This window comes from Cinclus cinclus, chromosome 3, assembly GCF_963662255.1.
Source record: "Cinclus cinclus chromosome 3, bCinCin1.1, whole genome shotgun sequence".
Classification (NCBI taxonomy): domain Eukaryota; kingdom Metazoa; phylum Chordata; class Aves; order Passeriformes; family Cinclidae; genus Cinclus; species Cinclus cinclus.
Window position 1 is genome coordinate 10,896,907 of NC_085048.1, and position 24,155 is coordinate 10,921,061.

Here is a 24,155-nt window from a genome sequence, read left to right on the forward strand (position 1 = left end):
AGCCTTGATTTAGAGGTCTGGCAGGAAGACGGTGGCAAGAGTCAAAGCTGGCCCCAAATGCCCTGTCTTAATCCTGACCCAAGCAGGTATGTGCAGCAGCCCACAGATCACTGGGTCCTGCAGCTCAAGTCTGCTCCCCATGAGGAGCAGCGAGGGCAGGGTGAGATCCACTTCCATCCTCGTGCCTTTGCACTATAACATAACGTTGTGGCTTGCCACGGACTTGATAAGCTGCTTCATTGGCACACTGCGGCCAAAATTTTAAAGACTGGGGAATGAGAGACTGGAGAGCAGTGCCATGGAAAGGGACCTGGGATCCTGGTCCATGGCAAGTTGAACATGAGCCAGCAGTGCCCTGGCAGCCAGGAGGGACAACCCTGTCCTGGGGACATCAGGGACAGCAGCACCAGCCAGGAAAGGGAGGGATTGTCCTGCTCTGCTCTGGGCTGGAGCAGTTTTGGGTGCCACAATACAAGACATTAAACTATTGCAGTGTCCAAGGGAAGGCAACAAAGATGGTGCAGGGCCCTGAGGGGAAGCCGTGTGAGGAGTGACTGAGGTCACTTGGTCTGTTCAGCCTGGAGGAGACTGAGGGGAGACCTCACTGCAGTTAAACTTCCCTGAGAGGGGAAGAGAGGGACAGACACTGATCTCTGCTCTGTGGTGACAGTGACAGGACCCGAGGGAATGACCTGAAGTGCTGGGGGACATTAGAAAAACATTTTTCCCCCAGAGGGTGTTTGGGCACCGGAACAGGCTCCCCGGAGAAGTGGTCACAGCACCAATCCTGACAGAGCTCAAGAAGTGTTTGGACATCACTCTCAGGCGCACAGTGTGACTCTCGGGGATGGTGCTGTGCAGGACCAGGAGTTGGACTGGATGATCCTTGTGTGTGCCTTCCCACTTGGCATAAGGTGTGGGTCCTTAACTCTCAGTAAGCAAGGTTCAGCCTTGAGCTGGGCATGGAATCTCTTTATTACACATCAGGGGATATCTGTAGGCCTGGGATATTGCTAAATTACCCACTTCCCAGTAAAGATTCTTAGATGGCAAGCGAGAAGTCATTTCTCTCTCAGAGTGTCCTGAATTTCTGCAGAAAAGTTTATAAGATTATCTGGGCCATCAGTGACACCAAAGCTCTCTGCCTTGAAGATGAAGTCACAGGTTCCAATCCCAGCTCTCTAGCATGTTTGTTTATTTTATTCACTGATGGTTTCATATTTAATATATAAACACTGTTTAAGATAAGAACAGGAATTCACTAGTTCCCCTTTTTAGGCAAATTTCCTCATAACATTATTAAAGACTTTTGCTGGTTTTGTGTTTTCTGGCCTTTTTTAGTGGGTCTTCATTTTTTTGTTGCACAAAAGAGAAGTGTCTCACACATGTCAAGATTATCTGTAGTTTGGATAGTTTCCTGATTAATGGTTTTGAACCTCTTCAGCATTAAGGGCTTTTCCTGAGGGTGCTGACTGTCCCCAAGGTCAATTACCCCTGACACCTGATCTGGGTGAACCACAAATTAAGTGATTTCTCTTTCCTGTTAATTAATAAGTAGTCTCATAAAAGTAGGTGAAGATTTGTTGCTCATTTTCATAGATATACCATAGGTAGATTTTGAATACTTTTGATTGATTTTTTCAAGAAACTAGATAGCAAAGCAAAACAAAAGATCTCTGAGTTTCATCTCAGGCCAGACATGGAGGTGAAGGAAGGGGCATTTGGTGGGACAAACTTTAATTACCTTTGTAACTTCATCATCATTTCCCGACCTGAGAATTTCTGATTTTAACTCCTCAGGTGGCATCCTAAATTCTAACTACATAGATTTTAAAAATCCAGTTGAGAAGTCTTCAGCAATCCCATGTTCCTCTGTCTCAGTTTTCTTGTTGCATACAGCTAGTACCATTTCCCCTCATCTGGGTGGGGACTTAAGAACAACGACTGAAAATCTGGAAGTTTTTGTTATGTTAAATATTTCTTTGGATGTAACTTTCTTTAAGATTGCTGGAATTTGACTCTTGCTGCTGCTGAATTAGATCAGTATCAGCCAATCACCCAATGGGAAACTGTGTATGAAGTTTTCACTCAACCAGGAGAAAAGAAAGACTGAAAATGAAGCCAAGAACAAAGAATGAGAGACAAAAGTGAAGGAAGAAGTGTGACAGTTTCGTCCTTCAAAGTCCTAGAAGCTCATATCCACAGCAACAAGTTATTATTGCAATGCTTGCTTATATTAGATAGTAAAAATTAGTTTCCTGCAAAACTTAGCTTTTCATGGTACTGCTTCAGGGGGCCTTAATTTCAGTTGGAAGACTAAACATTTATTCCAGTGATTGCATTGGAATGACAAATTGAAAGAAACATGAGATTGAAAAACACAAAGTGTGTGTTAAGAATGCTCAATTGAACTGAGAAAACAAGGTAGCATTCCCTCCAGAAGAGATCACCTGATCAGTATCAGTCCTGATTGCTGGCAAGGTGCTGAGAGGGTCTGAAAGCAAATTTCACCAATTTATTCCAGCTGGGTGATAAAAGTACAGCCTGCATGGAAAGTGTATTTTACTAGTGCTCATTAAAGGGATTGAAATTAAGAATAAGGCCTTGGTCCTGCATTTAAAAAACAAACTTGAGAACTGTTTCCCATATGGAAACCAAACTAAAAGAATTGTGCTTTGAAGAAAAAAAATCTCTCCTATACTAAACCAGGCTTGTCCAGTCCTGTTCTAACCTGAGGTTAGAGGAATATTTTTTGTGTTTCTCTGAGATGCATTGCTTCTAGGATTCTTTCCCCATTTTAAGTAAGAAAGGCAGGAAGACAGTCCATCTGATTTAAGCTATTTTACTGGGAATTTCTGCCATATTTTGAGCATGTTCCAAGTAGCAGTTGAGATATAAATAGCAGAATAAACAAACAGCTGCGCAAGCAAAGTTGAAAAGTCAGAGACCAACAAGATTATCAGTTGTTTCTGCAGTACTTCCAGACTGCTAACATGCCAAATGTGATACCATGTGACAAACAAACTCTTTATTGCCAGCAGCTAGATTTGGCATTTCTTCATTCCCTACTTACTCGTTCTGAAGACTTTTTCCCCATATTTTCTTCCTGAAAATAGAGAAAATTATATTAAAAGCACTGATAATGAAAAGCCCATGGTTTTGGTCATAAATCCTGGCTTATACTTCACATTTCACTTGCTTTATGGTATATTTCTAAATATAAGGGCAGTTATATGCTGAGAAATTAAAGTTCTGAGGCAAAATAAAATATTCTCATCCTTCCAAACCTACTTTTGTTTAAGGTTCTGAACTGGGGAAATGTGTTTCCTCCAATATTTGTGTGCAAGTACTGTTGATGATAAAATAATGAGCAGGCATAAAGCTTTCTGTATCCCATATTTGATTATAAATACTACTCATTTGGCATTTCTTCCTGACTATAAACACAAAGAAATAGACAATCCTGCATAATGAAACAGCTAAAATAACAAGTATGCCAATCGTTTAATGCTCTCTACAAATGCAAATAAGTCAAAATGTATTTGCTGTTTGCTGAATAAATACCTGTCTTCACTGGGTTTCAATCTGAGTTTATGTCCTCTAGTTCACAGGATTTTTTTTTATTCAACTGAGTCGAAGCCTTTTTGTTTTTAATGGGTTATAGTGTACATGACCAAAATGTTTAGAACTGTTAACATTTTCCAGAGCTCTGGTGCAGAAGATGATTTATGATTCTTACCAACAAGGACCAAAGTCTTTGCTGAAAGTACTGTGAAGAATCACATTCACTTGAATGTCTTAAAATTAAGCATAAAATTGAGCTTCTTTCATTTATTTTACTGCCAGTTTCAATAGTGTAGTAGCAGCATTTGAATGCATTGCATTGGTGTTCAGTCATTAATGTGCAAAGGAAGTTAAAGTGTATTTTAAAGACTTATTGCCAAAAAGTAATTTTTAAGCTGCTTTAAAATTCTTCTTCATGTTTTGACATTATTTATATGTTTTGACTTTTTATTTCAGTGGAAATGGCCATTTTCCCTTTAAATGTACCAGTCCTTTTTTGAATCCCAGTGGTTCATTTTCTAACTTAGGTGTAGGTCTCCTCTGATTCAGGTTCTCATGTCAACATTGAAGTGATTCTTTTTAAACAGTGCTCTTTCATTGTTCTTTTCTTGAGCGAAGGTGGCATTTGTGAATCCTGTAAGCATGATTGCAGTCTGAAATTGAAGAGAGTTAATCTAGGAACACTTATTCTGCTACCATTAAACCACAGTCTCATGGGATGAGCTGAGAGGAAAGTACAGGATGCCCAAAACATTTACTATATTAGACAAGAAATTAGAGCCCTTTGAGCTCTTTCCAAGTACTTGTGATGGTTGACCTCTCCATTAGTCATATTTGGTCTATGATCTCTGGAGTATCTTTTATAGGAGGTGAGCTAATAGCTGCAAAAGATGGATAGTCAGCTAAAACACTTAAAGGGATACAGTTTATAAAAATAAGATGGAGTTTCTCTATATTAATAGTTTAAGTAATACACTAATATCCCAATTACTAATCTCAATACACTGTAGACAGGGAATGGGTATCATTATTCCCATCTGACAAAAATGATATCCAGCTTCCCAAGGTCACCCATGCCATATGTAACAGAGTTAAGAATAAAACGAAAGTCTAAGAAAACATTGCTTGTGATCAGCCAACAAAAACAGCCTCTGTAACAAACTACTTATTATCTAAAGAGTTAAGGCATGGGGGAAGGAGGGAAGCAGAATAGTGCAGTGAAGGGACAGAGAAGCAAAATGAGGTGACTTCCCCAAGGAAATTCAGCGACCAACAAAACTCAGAGTTCACGCACACCACTTGTAGTCATGTTCACCACTAGGACATCCATGGTACAGTGCAGGAGAATGTCTTTTCCTGAGTGATGATGTTTATATGGCACTGAATATCCAGGCCACCAGATATTTTAGAGAACTGTCCTCAGAAAGTGTCAGGCAAGAGCTGGAAGATGTTTCCATTACTTTACTGGAGGTTCTGTAAATATTACTATTTATACCAGTCTCTCTGTTCTAATTGCTATCCCCCTTTCATTGGCAAGAGCTTTCCTCTCTCCTCAGGAAATACCGTCAGTAAGTTCTCAGCTTCACAATGCTCCTGAGACTTTTATTCCACAGAAATACCTTTATACAATTGCAAAACTCCTTTCAAAGTTTTTCTTTGCCAGAACACCTTACAGTGATTAACAAACAGCATGCTCTTTTTAAATCTTGCTGCATAAGTATTGAAATACTTAACTTCTGTCAGTACTTAGCTGCGGTCCCCAGATTTATGAACACTTCATACAAGGCAGTCCAGGTTAAGCAGAAGAGTATCTGTGCACTGTTGAAATACAAATATGCCTTTGTTCATGTTTCTCTCTCTATAAATCTGTTTAATCTAGAACATGATCTTTGGATGCAGTCAGTCAAACATGAGAAGAGATTTGTGTCAAAAGCACTGACTCAGAATCATACCTCAGCCCTTACTGATCAGGATATGTCACTGAGAAATGAACAGAACTTCAAGAACAACCAGTTTCCTCAGGTAACAAAAACTTTGCAGAAAGAATCAGTATGGGGCTCTGCTCAGACCTGTCAGCAGAGCATTCTTTTTTTTGTAGAAATGGTAAAATTAACAGTAAATATGGAATATCACTCATATGTTACTCCTGGTACTGGAACTACCAACTAGTAGAACTAAAACAAAATTAAGTTTTCTTAAACAGTTTTTAAATTATTTCAAATATTTTACACTTTTTACATACCCATGTGCACTGTGTAGGTTTATTCTATTTACAGCAGCTAAGATATCTTCAGGATGATGATTCTTATCATAATTATATATGTACCAGGGTTCTTGTTCTGTAGATAGAGATTAGGTTAAAATTTTTAAATGAAGATATTTTTTTGTTCTTCAGTGCATAATTTTAGTCCTAAATATTGAAAATAAACGCACACTTCAACCTCTTGGTATAAAAATAAAGTTACAAAACCAAAATTATCATGGATCTCTTTCTCTAGAGATATGATTGATATTATCAGTCAGAGAAACTTTCTAATAGTGTGGATACATCCTGATTTTGGGATAGCTAAAATCCATTTATAGAATCTTTATTTTACAACAGGCACAACAACATGGAGAATCTGACACCTAGTGTAGACTTTTACTTCTCATATAGAAGTCGAGCAAAAATCTTGAGATTTGATAGCTGGAAGGTTTTCTCATCTTCCATAATTTAAAATATGTATTAATGTAATATTTGATTTTGTCTATTCTACCTGAATGTCTGAAGCTCACATATCTGTACAAGAGAGAAGATAATGTACCTCATGAAAAAAACAAAGCTTAATATTTTGTTCAAAACAGAAGCATGCCTGGGAAAGGGAGCCTGACACTTTTTCTTCTCAGCCTTTAATATCATAACATTCACAGCAATGAGCCACTTTCCATAGGGCTTTGGTAACCTGGGATGAGAAGGGAACGTAATGGGTGATGTGGATACCACTACACTGAGCTCTTCAGCTATTATCTCTTCTCATCAAATGCAAATCTCTAACCAGATTAGGATTTTCTGTCTCTCTTTTTCTATATGTTGCAGTAAATCATCTGAGACATTTAAAGGAATCAGAATTGTAGATTTTATTTCCTTTCACTAACCTTGTGACATACGTTCAGCTTAGCTTAAATCAAGCACTCAAGCTGAGCTGCCTGTTTTGCATGCTGATCTGCCAGTTGTCAGCAACAAGCTGAATGGAAATCAAAACCAGTATCTCAATATTTGAACAACAGTTATTGTAAATAATTGCAGGACTGCAGCTTCTTAGAGAATGACTATTATTGAAGGTATGGATGCTGCACCTCTAAAGTGCTTATATTGCTGCTTGTAGACAAATGGAAGACAGAACACATCAATGCAACAAAATAAACAGAAAGAAGAAATGAGATGTAAAATTTTCACACTTCACATAAATATTTAAATGTCACCTGTAGCGAGAATTGTCAATAACAAGGTTAATATCAGCAGCATTTCCAGGAAGAAGCTCTGAAACATCTTGGAGGAAAATGTCACCCTGTGTCTTGTCACTTGCTCAAGTTAATCTGAAGTCCCAAGATGAAAAGAAACCTAAATAATTCCATCTTCTTGTTTCATACATAACAGAACATCATTTTTTCATTACTATAGTTTGGTCTCAGTTGGCTTGAAAATTGCTCCAGGCCACCAAGAAGCATTTAAAGTTTATAGATACTACAAAATACACAAAATTTGCAACATCTGTTTCTCAATTTTATTGTTTTGCATAGTTCATTTTTCTCCATTCTCAGGCACAAACATGAACTTTTCAGGTCTGACAATACAATGTACCTTTTCAGGCTATAGCATCTACTTCACAACCATTTGGCCAAAGTTCTTTTGAAAGAATTTCAGTTCTTTTATTATATTTCAAATAAGGAGGAATCTTTAGGGAAATAAAGAAGTATAGATAAAATGGGCTGTCCCCTCCATCTGTCTGAATAAGTGCAATTCAAAGGAAAACAGTGCTAGTAAAACAGGAGAATGAAACACTAAAAAGGACCATTGAAAAATGGAATAGAGAATAATAGCTTGTTTTTTTAAAGTCAGCAAGGGACTTGCATGCTGAAAGTGTATAATGTCAAATGAGCCAGATGAAATAAGTATGTATCACTGGCTAACAGAGTGAATCCTGAATGGAAAGCAATTTTCAATTAACTGGTCATGCCACACTTACCTGAGGTTATGTTTCATAATCAATCATGAAGAAGTGTTATTTCTCTACTGTTTGTGAGCTAGATGGTCCCAATACTTATTTAAAAACTAAAATATTATTTTAAAAAGGAAGGGATGCAATGGCTAAACTTGACTCCCACTGCAAAAAAAAAATTAAAAAAATAAAAATAAAAGAAGCCTGTTGACCTTGTTAATGTAAAATTTCAAAATATTTTGAAGATAAAGATTAGAGATACTGGAATCTAACAGCAGAAAGAAATACAGTATTACCCTCCTGAACCAATTCCATGGTTACTTTTATAAAGAGGATTATTTCACTCTGGTTAGTTACTGCAGACTATGGAAGCTGGAAGAGGCAATTGAAGTGGTATGCAAAGGGATGCATGCAGGTGGTCTGGATTCCCTCTTTGTATACTGCAAGATAGTCAACAGTCCCCTAAAATAGCATTTATATTACATAATTTGGTGTATTTTAGCATGTTTCTTGAAGTGGTTTCTCTCCTAGGGAACGAACATTTCACTCCTATGCCACCTAGAACCCCTTTGCAATGCTGCTCCAAGGCCTTTTGCTGCCCAGCTCTCCATAAGCCTGAAATTTTATGGAAAAAAGACAACAAACTTGATGAAGGGTCTGGACTACAAGCCTGATGAGGAGCACTTGAGGGAGTTGGAGATACTTAGCCTGGAGAGAAAGAGACCCAGGAATGACTTTATCCCTGTCCACAACCTGAAAGGAGGCTGTAGGCACGTGCAGGTCGATTTCTTCTCCCAAATAACAAGTGATAAGACAGGAGGAAACACCCATAAGTTGTCCCAGGTCAGGTTTATACTGGATATTAGGAAAAATTTTTCACTGGAAGCTTAGTCAAGTATTGGAGCAGGCTGCCTAGGGAAGCAGAGTCACTACCCCTGGGGCTATTTAGAAGATGTGTAGATGTGGCACTTGGGGACATGGTTTAGTGCTGGACTTGGCATCGTCAGGGTAACAGCTGGACTTGAGGGGCTCAGAGGTCTTCTCCACCCTAAAGGATTCTGTGATTCTAAGATGGAAAGGCACTCAGGGACAGCCATACATAAATCTGCTTTGCAGCACCTTAGACACAGTGCATGGCTGAGACCAGCAATGGGTGCAGACACCACTGATGGAAGAGATGCCCTGGTACCACAGTGAATCACCCCACACCCCACAAGGTGCTCTCACACAGAGACTGATGTAGCTGCAGGCACAATATCACACATTCCTGTGCAACACAGATGTAGTAAATGTCCCATCCTGCATCTCCTTCCAGAGGGATGTATTCAAACATGATCAAACCAAGATTTTTTAGAAGGGATCCACAATTTTGCATTATTCTTGAATGTTACATATAACTCATCTTGCCCCTTCCCAGATTTGAAGTCTTTACAGTAGAAGGGTCAATGGCAATTTATCACTGGAAGTATGTATCAGACCTGATTCCTTTTCAGTCTTTTGAGCTGCTTTACTAGTCACCTTCAGAAGTTCTGCCTATTGCCTACTTTTCACTAGTTAAACAAACTATTTAAACAAGCACTCAGGATACAGAATGCATTTGTGCTGACTTTACAATTGCTTAGGACAGAGAGGTTTTGTCTTCAAAAAAAGAACTCCTGAAACCTTTGTAATACAAACAAATATTAATAATGCTCATGTCTTGGAGCAGTCTACATTTCTGAGGACCTGAGGAATCTGAGATCTGATTGCATAATCAGAGGCATTATTTTCAGAAGGCAGCAAAGATTATTTTTAATACAACCACCGAATCACCCTAGAATTTCAGGCATTTTATAAAAGCTAGGTAATTATACTTCTTGTTTACTGAACTCCTAATCAGAAGAGTTGAGCATCTTTTGCAGTAATCAATTTTCTCTTCTGACACCACAGTGAGGAAAATATTATTGTTCCCTCCTATAATTTGAGGGAAGTTAAAAGCAGTGCCTCCTTTCAGTGATGCTGCAGGTCACATACTGCCTCCAGTAGTTTTCTCAGCAACACACTGAACACTACTCACTTGCTGTGTGCTTTTTGCAGGTGTTGGAATTTTTTCAAGCAGTGATATGTAAGAAAGTCAGAAATAGCACTGGAGACTGATGACTTTGAATCACCGAGCTAACCAGTAGGAGAATATTTTTGCTAAAGAATTTTTTGCTAGCTTGTAAGGCATTTCTACAAGCTCTTTTGCAACATCTTTGTTAAAGTCAGCTTCATACACTTAGCAGTTGATGTTAACCGAGTGCATTGACACCAAGGTGAACAGAAGGGTGGTGCTAACAGACAGGAGATGTGTTACAAAGGGAACCGAACCCTGTGAAACAGAGAAAGCAATTCCCCAGGAAGTGCTAATGGGTGAAAGACATGCCTGCATCCCAGTTGTCCTGTGATTGAAACCCTCCTGCTAACTAATGTCGTGCTAATTAAATAAGATGCAGTACCCTTACTGCCATGGTTATTATGTATCAGATACCACTTATCTCAAAACGTATGCCTGAATTTCAAAGTACCGGTGAAAGTGTAGCTGGCATTCAAGCAATACAGGACAAACACAGGAAAGGCACAGTGCGTTGTGTTGGGCTGGAACAGCTTTTGTGGCAGAACAGGATGAGACGCTTTCCTCTTAACCCTGCCTGCATGTACCAAAGGCATGAGCTGCACACCTCAGTAGTTTGGTTATCATGTATTTTTCTTCAGCTAGTGGGCAGCACATCAGTGATGTGTCTGATGTAACTTACAGGTGATGTGTCTGGTGCTTCCACTCACACCTGCTGCAACATCTTCAGGAAGGACTCAGGGACTGCTTTACAGAAACTGCCTTGATGACACTGCTGATTTGTTTCGTTCCCCATTTGTCTTTCTGTGAAGTTTTCTACAGCTACCACTAAGAAATGCCAGCAGAATTTGGGAGATGAAAGGAAAAGCAGTCTCTACATTCCTGATTTTCCAGAAAATACCAGTCAATCACACTTATCTTCTGCTGTTAGCTGTCACTACAGCTTCTCTTAAGCAACTTTGAAGGGAAAGGGCAGAAAATCTGACTTGTCTCACCTCATAAAATAGCGGGTCCTTGTCTTCTAACTTCTGTCCAAGGTCACAGACAGGGAATTCTTGATAAGAGTTAGGCAGTAATCCTCTCAGAGATAAGGATTCCCTCCTGCAACTGGATACTGCAGAGGTTCCAGTGGCAGAAGAAGAGCTCATCTGCTTTGCCTCCCCTATTTTTGCATCTTCCAAGAATTGAGCCATAAAAATAGCTCTGGATGCTTACAGAAATCTTTTGAACATTTCTGGGAGTCAATGGCTGATATAATCCAAGACTGTGAAGAAGAGAGAAAGTGTTTCCTGGGGTGATGTCAGTCAAATACCTTTAGAAATACTGACTTTGGCTCATGGCCAGCGTATGCACAAAGTCTGTATTGATGACCCACTTAGATGGGGTTCATTTTTCAAGGTTGACACATAACTTTCTCCTTTTTTTAAATCAAATTAGCTCTGAACAATTGATACACTTCTCTTGTAAATACAGAATGGCATCTAATGAGGCATCATTGATGAACGTAAGGGACTTCTTTCTCTTCACATCCAAAGGCATATAAAGCCATGATAGAAAAGATTATGCTATATATATATGTATGTATGTATAAAAAAGAAGTAGAAAAAGCAGGTGGGAAAAAATATCTATAAGGCTTTTTTGGAGATTGACCCTTACCAAGTTCAGCCCTAGCTCTGCTGAAGAATTTCTTTTAGGCCATGTAGAATTCTACAGTTCATACCAAATGAAGAATTTTCTGACAACTCTAGCTATTTACATTAATTTCAGATAAATAATTTAAAAGATTCTTAAGAATTGAAGCTTATTCTATATGCATTTACTAAGTCAATCAAATACACTATACTCATGCAAAAAAAAATGTTGTGCATATATACATGTATGTGTATATTTATAAGGCTATGCAAATATATAATAGATATAATAAATAAAAATCATCCCTTTATTTCGTGAGGGGTATTCCAGTCAGAACACTCTAACACTCTGCCTTTCTTAAATTCTCCACTTTCGATTCAAAGAGGAAAAATGGAATTGCATTTCTTTTCAATTGTAAAGCTTATTCAGCACCTTTGGTTCCAGAGATGGGATAGGTACTTTTTCAGAGCACTAATTTCATACAGACCCACACACAGAAGCTCAGACTAAAAATGCTTCATCGACAATGCACTATTCCCTCCTCCTGCAGTGTAACTGCTCAACAATTTTCTGAAACCTGAAGGTGATTCACTGGGAAAAGAGAAAAAATCATCTTGTCTTGACAGTTATTCATAACCCTAAAGATATAGGGACAAATCCAAAGAGGTCTGACGGATCTAAACCAGTCATTTGAAGGACTGAGCTACAAAGATACAAAAGTACTGCATTGTAGTCACTTATTTACATCCCCTCTGTGGCAACAAGGGCATGTAAGTGTATTGAAAGTCTGCAATAGGCCTAATTGTGTATTCTTTGAACCTGACTAACTATATTAAATATTCAGGTTCTCCTTCTATAATTCACCTGATAGTGTTGTAGAGAAAACTAGCTTGTGATTAAAAATAAAATAAATATTCAATACACAAACTCAATACCATTACTCTCCTACTTGTATTTAACCTGATAAGCCATATGGTTTATTTTTGAGCCAGTAAGATTCATTATTTACAACAAAAGCTCTTCACAGAATTTACTGTTTCTACTTCATCTGAGCAACTTGCACCACAATTCTTTGAGGAACATGTGTACTTGCATAGATGTCAGCCTGTAATTAATTTTTTTTTTTGGTAGGATGAATCAAAAAATGCAACCTAGGAGAAGGATATATATGGTTATTTCAGGGCCTTGATTTATTTTGTGTTTGCTCCACAACAGACTTGTATAGCAGAAGGGCTGCCCAAACAATTGTGATAAACTCAGTGGTGAGAAACTTGTATTTCCCTCACCACTCTCCTAATGTTCTCCCTGCCTGAACATTTCAGTACCTGGATAGAAACTCTATATTGTGACATAGCCTCTCAACAGGTTTTCCACAAGGAGACCTTGTTCCTATGTTAAAATCCTCTCACTGGGTGTGTATGTTTAGGCTTAAGATTGTTAAATCCCTGGATGAAGAGAATTTGTGTCTTATCTTCAGGCTTGAACTCACTCATCAGTTAATCAACTCACCTTTTTTGCACACCTCTCCAAGGTCCTTCCAGCCTGAAACCCTTTCCTGACCCTCCTGCCCATCAAAGATGATGCCCTCCAAGACAACTTTTTTAGGAGATTCCTCAGCATCCATACTGAAAACATCATGGAGACATGAAGCCTACTTTTTCTCTCACCACTCATTAAGTGAAGGGGCAGCACAGAGTTTGGAAGATACTTCATCCACACACTTTATTCAGGGGCCAGAAAGACATGGTTTTGGGAAGGAAAGCAGTTCTTCAACTCCTCCTGTGCCTGGATCACTGGGTTAGGAAGGCAGCCACCCTATCTGCAACAGGTTGGTGCAGGCAATGTTGCAGGCTGTGTCCAAGCCTTCTCTTCCCTCTACAGTGCACTGAATGCCTCTGGGGGAAGACTTAACACTTGATGGAAATACTGATCTTCTGGGCCAAGAACTCAACAGTAGAAGGCCCAGATTCAGCACTCTGCTGGAAATGTGTTATCTATCAAGTATAATCTACTCACAAAAGTTAGTATTTTCCAAGGTTAGATGGCACAGCAGATGTTTGTCTGCACCTTCCATTGAAAAGACAGATTAAGGTGCTTACAAAAAGGAGAGTGACAGAACCATTGTGAGAGCTCCCAAACACAGGCAGTTCCTCAGTACCCTAAGAAAATACACTTGGAGTTTAGATGAAGTTTGATCCTGTACTTGTAGTCTGAGAGTGTATTCAAAACACCTCATACAGCCTGTGTACCCACTTGACTCTGCAGCCAAATTAGTACCATAGTTTTTTTTCTGTGAGTTCTGGATTTGAATCATAACAGAAATGTGTCCAATTCCAGAGTGTCACTGAGGAGTATCAAGGGAGCCAGTTTTGGCCAATTGTTTTCAGGATGAGTCTGTTGTGTGCTGAAAAGAGTGACAATGCGGTCTGAGGATCTGGTTTTCTTTCCAGGATCTTCAGGCCACCTAAACTTCTATCACCACCAGTAATTAGAAAACGGGTTTGCAGGACACTGAATTCAGTGGGTTGCATAGAATTGGTTGGCAGTGGAAGGAGAGAGTATGAGCAGCAGACTGAGAGGCTACAACACAATGAGGGACTGTAGCAGGATTGTGGACAACCCAGTACAAACTGGTCAAGTGATGGTCACCTTTGATACCTTCAAGATGCCTACATGATCCTACTGTCCCACTGAAACATCTTTTTATCACATTTTTTTGCTGCTTGTTGACAAGTTTTAAACAGAAGGATGAATTTCAGGTGAGGGCTGGCCTGGGAGGTAATTTTTTAAACCACCGTGGCAGAAGGGGAAGTCAGACATGGCTTTCCTGCTTCCTAGGGGAGCACTGAAAGCATTAGACTGTTAGTTACACTTAAATACTGCAGAAAGAGTGCAGCCAGCTTCCCCCATTTTCCTGTCTTATCCACAAAGCTGTGACTGAACTGTCAGAGAGATTCCAATACAGTTCACATAGTTTCAGTGTATCCTATTAACTGAACTTCAAGCATTTGGGAAAGACAGGCAGATCTACATTAGCTACAAGGTATGCAAAATGTGGCTGGATATGAAACCACTTTAAATGCCCTCAGAATCCACAACACTACACAACATCTACTAGAAGACAGTATCAGGCAAAGTTCAGTATTTTAGGTACATACACTGGGAAAATTTAATCACCATTAAGCCTATGACAGATGACAGTTTTAATGGTTTAATTACAGTTAGTGCAGCAGCTTTATTGATAAGTCACATGCAGTTCACAAAACAAATTAAATAAAAATTCTCTGTAAGCCACCAACTCTCCCGAAAATCTCATGCTGAGATCCTACATTTTTAGTACTGTCTTTATTATCACTAATATAGATTGGTTTTCATAACGGTTCCAGAATTTGGCCCAGAATAACACAGTTAGAGACCAAATAACAAGGTTGGATTTATCTCAAACAGTGATATTAAAAATGTCACCAAATTCATAATTTAGTCACAATTCACTAAAAAAAACAGGGAAAAATGCACGGAGAAAGTAAAGTCAACATTTTATTTGTGCTGAGGTAGCTTTCCTTATTGTGGAATAGTCAGCTGAGATACTTGAAGTTTTTATAGTGGCATTTTTTAGTTTTATTGAGATTTTATACAATAGGAACAAGGAAATAGCAAGCAGCATCATTTACATGTCAGAGCATATCCAAATTACACAGAGGCAGCAGCAAATGCCAGCAGTTAGAGTTTGAGCAGCTGCACAGAACCCAGAAGCTCCATCAGTCACTGCAAGTCGTGCAAGAACCAGGAAAGTGATGTTAAAAAGGTCACTGGGAGGGAGGAGTTTGTGATTTCATGTCAGCCCTCTCCTGACTAAAGAGAAGGATGCTTGCCTGTTGAGAAAGGTGGATTATTGGATGGAGAAGTGGGTACTGGCAGCAGGTTCTCCTGGTGAATGGATCATCTCCATCACTGCTGCCCTCCTCACACAATACATGGATTGTGACTTTGGCCATCAAAGATGCTCTGCTGACCACTGGAATAGGAAGGTGCTGCTGGGTCTCTCCAGGTGCTAAGGCAGGTTTTGCCCGAGTTTATGGTCATGACAGGTTCAATCACAGATAGGCCCTAAAAGAGGCTAAAAATGCTCTATGATGAAACTCAAAACAAACACACTTAAAACAGAGAGTTGACATCTTAAATAATTAAGATCCCTATGTATCTTGCAGCTTCTGTGACTTCCTGGAGGAGGAGAAAACTTAAATTAAAAGAAAAAAAAAAAAGCACCAAATTTTAATTTTTTGCTTAGTTTTATGCTTTGTGCAAAGGAAATGATGCAGCTTATATTATTTTTGTAGAATTAGCATCCACAGTGTCTAAGCAGTAGGACAAGCATATGCAATTATATCTGACTGCAGAATAGGAGCACACAATCATTTTTTGATCTCTTCTTTATTTTAAGGAAACAGCTGCAATTTTTAAAGTGCTAGTAAATAGTTTCTGTTTGAAAAACTAAATAAATGGTTACAAATGAGCCATAACATAACTTTTTTCTCAGACTAAGCTACAGAGAACAAATATTTAAATGGTCTTTAGATCCCTGTTAATATTCTGGATAAGACAGATGGAGATGGTAAAGTCTACTTTCAAAATTTAGATGTAAGCATTGCTATGTGTCTAAAACCTCCTCTTTTCTTTCTCTACTCTTTAAAAACATCTCTTCATTCAGGTGCATTACAAAAAAAGCCTTGCTTATTCATGTAAATTTGCATATCAAACAGCTCATGATTGCTCTAGAACTACTGTGTTTTATTTGCAAATTATAGCTATAAATTAAGATGAATTATTAAAAAGAGATATTGCCGTTCCCTATGGCTAGTTCTAAAATAAAATAATAAGTGATGGATCAATTTTTGAAAGGTTAAGTAGTCAAACAAGTTTGATCACATGTTTGAAAATCCACACTTAAGACTCCTGCTTTGGAAAGCAAATTGGAAATTTACCTAAACTTACAGGAAATACTGATTGTTTTTAGACTAAAACTTATACAGAAGTAGTACTTTCTGGTTTTTTTGAACATATGCTTTTAATAGTATCTGAATGAAGAAATTCTTTGATGACAAACAGTGGAGCAAAGATGCAGCATGGCCAGATTTTAAACCTCATAATTTATTCTACTTATTAATAACACTTATCCTACAGTATCCATTTTTCTGAAAGCAATGATATTTTGAGAACTCAGACATCTTTTAAATCTCTGGAGGTAGTGAGTGGGTTTTACATGGGAATTATCTGAAGGATTCCAAAGGAAAGGGGATCTTCATCATGCTGGTGAATGTAACAAAAGTGCTGAGTAACTTGTCAACCTACCCAAAAGCATCCAGTCCATCACCATCCCTGCAGGACAGGCCTTTGTGAATTACTAGTACCTCACTCCAGATTTCAAGATCAAAATTACCATCAGTATCCATACACACACACACATACTGTAGCTGCTGTCATTACTTGTTTTGTTATTGCACTCAATATTGGGGGGAGAAAAAAACCCAAACAGCTAGAAATTATATAAATTGCCAAGATTGCAGAACACTACTCATAGGTGCACTGCCATCTTCTGGGAGATTTTATCCAATATTTAGTCAGATGCATTTGTCTCTTAGTCCCGTCTCTGTCCAGTGAGTGAAGATGTTGATTTCCAGCTCGCTTCCAGTACAGCTAACAGCTTTGTATTTTGATGTTATGATCTCTTGCTTGAGTCAGCGCCAAGAAATAATCATAGTCACAAACTAGAGTTATGAGCACTAATGCATCAGACTGCTTAGAAAAATCTCTCTCATGCCCACAGAAGTCAAGAGATCGCTGTAAAACATTACTTTCAAACACAGTGTTTAGAATTTTTAACTAGTGGGTCCCCTATCCCATAAAACAAAGGAAAATATAAGCATTTGGGTTTCACATCCAGTCAGAAATTCATTATGACTTTGAGATATTTTAGCCAATCTTAAAATAACTGAAGTTATTTTTCTTGATGATGCACAGTGACACTGGAGCACAGTGTTAATATACATTCTTGGACATATCAGTTGGAAATCAGCTTCATGAAGGGGTGTGTGCCTCTAAAGTATTTTTATACTGCTAATAAAAAGTCTGGGTGTCCCAGACGAAAAGCAAACAATTTGGTCTTTTGAAACTTTTTTTTCCCTCAAAATAATTCTGTTATCTTTTTTAAGGAATGTAGAAAAACACTGCCCAAAATCTCTTGCAGAAATCACATTGATCTGTAAAATTTTTAAAGCCAATGTATACCAAGTCTCCACTGCCCTTTACTAGGCAGGCTACAGAAGGTCAATCTGTCAGTCTTGCAGTGCAGATGTAAGGAAATAGAGAAAAGAAAAATTTACTCCATCCTACCAAGTAAATGTTATTAAATGAAACAACCTGTTCAATAAACTCAAAATATCCATTTTACTGAGCCTCAAAACCCTTTAGTAACAATATATTTTGCTGCTTATATTGACAAGCAATGGACACACCAGTTACTATCAGTAATACCAAAGAAAACCAAGAAATGTATTACGGTGTGAATTGTTTATAATCACCATACTCAATGGATTTCTTAACTCATACCGCTTCCATTCTATTTCCTTCAGCCCTAGGCTGGGTGTATGGCAGGTGAGGAGGTAGAAGGACTGCCATTAGCTAGTGCTGAATCTCATATCTGTTCTTTAGGCTAACGAGCCGTTCCCAAGGCAGTTTATCAGTTCCTGCACTCAGATTCTCAGTCTCTCCAATAAGAATTGCACTCATCAAAACAGTTTTTAAAGGAAATGCCTTGTCCTGAAGTGAAATGAAATGTAGCAGCTAGTACATCTGGTAAATGCTGGTGAGCTCAGGACAGGATGCAAAGATCCCAGAGGGGGCAGTGACTCCTCCCTGCCACCACCTCATCACATCTCAGGCTTTAGCCAGGAACAAAGTTTCATTTGTTTAGTGGCTGTCTGCTACCAGCTGCTTTTTCCATGTCTCCATTAACTCTGACCTCCAGAGAAGTCCAGCTGGGGTCTCTGCCCTGTGTTTTGAGGACAAAAGTTAATTACAATCAATTAGGCTGCAATGATGGTGTCTAACAAAGGTGTCCCAGTCATGAATCTTCAGACTCTCTGTGACCAAGAGTATCTGTGATGTTCAGAGGTGTACACTAGAGATATGTTCCAACCACTGCTTAGCCAGCAACTTACTTTGACCATTTTGTTCCTAAAAATGGGAGTCCCTGGGAAGCTCACAATGATGAGTCTTAACCAATGGAAAAGGCTGCCAGATCCAAATAGCAAACTTTTGCAAAATACCTTCTTATTCTCTATTATCTACCCAGTCAAAAGAACCTTGCAAAGAATGGCAGTCACTGGGCATAAAGAGTTCACCGATAATATCAGGAATTTAAATCCAACATCAGTGTTTTCAAGAAAAGTTTATGCACAGAAATAGGAATTCACTGAAGGAGGCATGTTTCCCTGAACAGTTATTCTGTACCATAAACACCCTCCAGAAAATTTAGAACAAACAGCTACAGCTGAAAGGTACCAAAGTTTGTTTTGGGGGTAGAAGAGGACTGGGAGGAGTGGATTTTGATGCACAGAAATGTAATTATGATCTAAGTGTCCATGCTCACTCATGTCAAATAAAAATGAGACAATTCAATTTGAAACTGGGGCTATACACATTTCCAAGATCCAAGCAGGCTTATGGAGCTGCAGATGAATGGAAATAATTTACTGACCAGATAAAATCAATCCATGTTTTTTTTTTTCAAAGCCAGCTGTCACAAAGTAACAATGTCAAGAAAAATTGTATTTCTCTAATGCTGACAGAGTCCTGCTAGCCACACTCTCTCTGGAAAACAAAAAAAATGGGAAAGAAAAAGGATTAAAAGGATTTAGTGACAAATTTCATTAAAAGAGGGATATAGAAGTGTAGTAGATCTGGTTTTGTTTTCCAGACAGTATTACAGTAAGCCATAATGCCCTTCCCCTGCAGAGGCCAACGTGCCCTGTGGAACAGCTTTAATATTCTACTCTCTCTCGAGACGATGCAGAAATCATGATGGCCTAGAACACAAAACAAAAATCTACAAACACTTCCCATCCACAGGGATCAGAAACAGAAGGGCTGGAGTGGTGTGTTGCATAGGGATTATTCAAATGAGCAAAGCTGTGACTACTTAGGTTCCTCACCCCTCTTGGCTTCATCTGTAAATCTGTGATGGTCTTTATACCAACAGTGAAATTCAACCAGTTTCTCTACTGTAGATGGCAGCTAACAAGAAAAGTTCTAAAAAGACTGCAGTTTGTAAAATAATTGCAAATTGATTTTCTTGTCCATGTAGACAATTAACTCCTGATATCACTCTTTGGCTCCAGACTACATGTGCCACTCTGAAGAGTTTACAGAGGAAGAAGTGCTTGAACAGTTCTCTCCATCACCTCGCTGCAGGACCTCTGTCCTTGCACCCTGCCCTCCTCCCAGCTTCACCCTGGCAGAGGCTTTCTCCTGGGCTTCCCAAACCTACCACCAGCTCTCAAGTGAGACCTTCTCTGGCTGGGAACCACACAGATGCCTTTGATCGCCAGTGACCTCCAAAGAACAAACACACAGCTCATTCCCTGTCTGGGAGAACTCCTTCCCCCTGGGCTGAGGGCTGAGGGAACAGAGGGCTCAGGCTGGGCTGTAGATTCTGTTTTTCTTTCAGCCTTAGTCTATTTGAAGTCCATAGACTTGTGTTGCTGAGAGCAGGACATCAGTCTGTCCTTCACATCCACCACAGCTTCACCTTTCTACCAGGAAAAAAAATAAAGGTGTTTTGATAAAAAGTATTTAGAATTATTCTAATGCCTACAGTATTTATTAAACATGCACGTTCATTTGGCACACAATGAAAATTCTGGAGTTTAAGTATTTGAGCACCACCTACCTGAATATGCCAAGAGATGAAAATGAAGCATCAAAAATAGATAGTTAAGAAGCAGTCTATTTTTCACTGGCATTTGGCATTATATTGCAAATGGCTTTCCAATACTCATTAATGGAAAAGTTTTATGACTAAGAAGGAATAGATGATGGAAAAATAGCTGTTTCTTTACATCTTCAGAAATTGGAAATGTTATTTTAAATGTTTACAAAGGCATGGACTGCAACACAGTTTCACAGTTTCTAGTGAACTAATCTAGAACAAAAGTGATTGCTCACTTTCCCACAGGAAGAAATCCTTCTGTTTCACCCATGCTCCCTTTCCTGCATGATTTACTGATACTTCTGAACCAACAACAGATGGCCTCCAGTAACCATTCACACGGGGCTAAAGTCATAAATAGATACAGTCTTAAAAATATTTATCTAAAAGAAAAAGAACTCTCAAATCAGCTGAGCAACATGATAGGTTTGCTTGGCACATATTAAGATATAAGGATTGACTCTTCCCACAGCTTAGAGCATATGCAGTTTTCTCTGATAATCCGTACAAGAAAGGCAATAAAAGATCAAACAACTAAGAAAAACAAATCAGATGTAGTTATAAATATCTATGTTGGTAGTGAATGTAAGCTGGTTATATTTCACTGACTGCAAAAAATAAAATTGCAGAGAAGCTTTATCATGACTTTCAAACAGTAGTGCAGATTGCATTATTAAGCTCAGATCTCAACATTAACAGAAAACTCATTTGTATCAGCAAAGAAGTCCATATAATATAAATATCTATTAATAATAAGCAACTACACCAAAGGCATGAATAAATATAGCAAAAGACTATAAATAAAAGAGACTGCATATAACTGCCCAAACAGGCAATGCTGGAAGTTAAATCTTGTTAATGCTTTAATGACATGAAAGTTACCTTCTATCAGCACAACATTCTCTAAAATTTAGGAAGCACCTGGAAATGCCTATCATGGGTAGGAGCTGTCCTCCAAAGAGGCAATCTATCCCCAGAAGCTGTATTCTAAGCAGATTCACTTTTTCATTTTTTTCCCTTAGTTCTATGATTGTTGTGGTGGCAAAGCAGAGTTCAAAGGTTTGCACATTAATTCACTCTAGACTTCATCCTGTTGCCAGTAACTCACACGTCAGGGTTGCTGGCTCTTTTCTCCTTCATCAAAGTGAAGCAGGATGTAGATCTGCACAGCCAGGGGTTATGAGTACTGCCTTAGTTTGGTTTGACAGAGAAGGAGAAGAGAGTAGGAGGAGGTTTTGGGACCTATTTGAAATACCTTCCTCTCCAATTAAGGATCCATGCATGTACTCCAGCTCAGCTGGAAATGAACTAAGCAAGAAAACTGGCCAGGCTCACACAGGTACAACAGCATTTACAGTATGATTTACAGATTAAATACTTGCTGGTGGGACACAGAGGTGGAATTTATTTCACTGGTGCTTGTCGAAGGAGCTAAACAGGGAAACAAAGGACACAAGAGTAAGATTGTCACGTCCCTGACTTTCTTCTATTCATCTTTTGCATTCAAACTTTAGAGGCTGGAGATGACGTCAGATATTAAATACAAGATTTCATCATTCATACAGTGAATGATGAAGCTCTGCAAACCACAGATGTCTGGCATCTGCTCAGGAATTAATTGAAGTATTTTGTTCAAAATCACAGGAGACTCAGTGCAAAGTTCAATGATTATGTAGCTGGCACTCTTCAAGCACACTCATGGATCAGCTGATAAACATGTCAAATGATGTAAGATACATGAATGTAAGGAAAACATAACAAAGAAAGTTAGGTCCTGACTTTAAAATTAAAGTGGTTACATTGCACAACCTTGAAACTAATTTGGAGTAACTTCAGTGCCTAGAAGTAATTTAAAAAGTAATAATGCCTCTAAGGAAAGAATTGAACTCCTAAGTATCAAATGTGGCTATATTTCTGCTGTCAGCACACTGATTCAAATGATATCTGAAAAATAAAGTATGGAAAAAACCCAGTGTGTCCTGACAAAGGAAAAAGAGATTTCCTGAACACAACTGAATGGAGTCAGGGGGTTAAGGACAAAGGTTCAAAATACTTGAGGGGATAAAAATGTAAACTGACATACTCAAAAGAGCCCAGGAAAATTAGACTTTTGCATTCAAACTGTCAGAAAACAATTTTTTCTGTTGCCATGGAAATTGAAACAAAACCAAAACCCACTGACAATCACAATGGAAGGGCAGGATTTTGAAGTTTCATCTGGAAGAAAGTTTCCAGGGAGAAAAAAATGTTAATTCAGAGCCATAAAAATACTTTGTTTTTGGCAGATGAAACACATACAGCTGAGGCTCAGGATTTACTTTCAGTAGTCCAGCTCACCTCTATTCACATAATTAAAATGTTAATAGCTATATAATTACAAATAAACTATAAAACAGTTCTGTGTACTACATGCAAAAATGTGCATTAAAAAGAAGGGGAATGCACTTTGACTTTTAAAATCAGAGAAGAAATAGAATGATTAGCAATTCCTTACAACTGTGCTGAGTGCCAGACAAATCATGTGTGTGTAGTGCTCACAAACCAAAAATCATCTATACCAAGAAAAAAACAGGCAAATACACTGAAGACTGGTAGTAGCCATGGAATTTTCTCTCATGACACATTGTCCCTGTATCTCCATCATGCTCCCAAGGACTGTTTTACTGAGTAGAAAACTGTTTCACTTTTTATTGACACACACTCCCAGTTTTATCCTCAAGTCCATCTTCCTTTTCCATGGGAAAATACTGGCCCATACCACCAAGTAGATGAACCCCATCCTTTGAGTCCAAGACAGAAGTCACAACAGCGATGCAATGTACAAGGCTGGGTCCCATCATCCAGCTGTTTTATCCTCAGCACAACCCAAGTTCCAAGGCCAGGAATACCTCTGGACACAGGTAGGTAGCCCAGTAAAGCCCTTACTGAAGACACCAAGTCAGAACCTCAGTGGAGCACATTTTCCTACCCTCAATAAACTGAAAAATTATGCAAGTCATAGGTCAGACAATGCTCCTGGTCAGAGGTCTTTTCCAACCTCACTGATTTTGCGATCCTGTAATTTGGACTGCTGCCACAAGTATGGAAAAAAGAGTTGGGTCTCCATCGAGAAGACGGTGATCCTCTTTAACTTCTCAGGCTCATCACATCTCCCTTCTCCCACTCAGCAGAGAATTACTACTATTATTCTAAACCTGGGTCATTGATGCAATCTGCTCTGCCTTTACACAGATTTGGATCAGCACGACTGAGATAGTGAGCAGCTGGAGCTGGGGCTGAGCAAGGGGCCACAGGCAAACAGGAGGAATTCTAGAGCCACTTCTACCATCAGCCCTTCATCTTCATTCTCCTTGGCTTGAGATTTTTGCCCTAAACAGTACAGGAAATAAAAAAAAAAAAAATCTAAACCTTTCTTGCAAAAGGCTTTTATATACAGTAAAATTTCTCTAACTGCCCAAGCCTCCTCTTCTCCAGACTAATGAGCATGAATATTATGTAATAATATTGTGACATTCCCTCTTGAGCTGACACATCCATTAAAGAGCACTACAGTTTACCAGCCGTTAGACTGGTTGGTACAAGTTTATTTACTGAAGAGTACTCTATACAAAACATACTTGGTAGTAATTGCAGAAGAACACACATATCCATTTGTAATTATTACTTAAAAGAAACAATGATT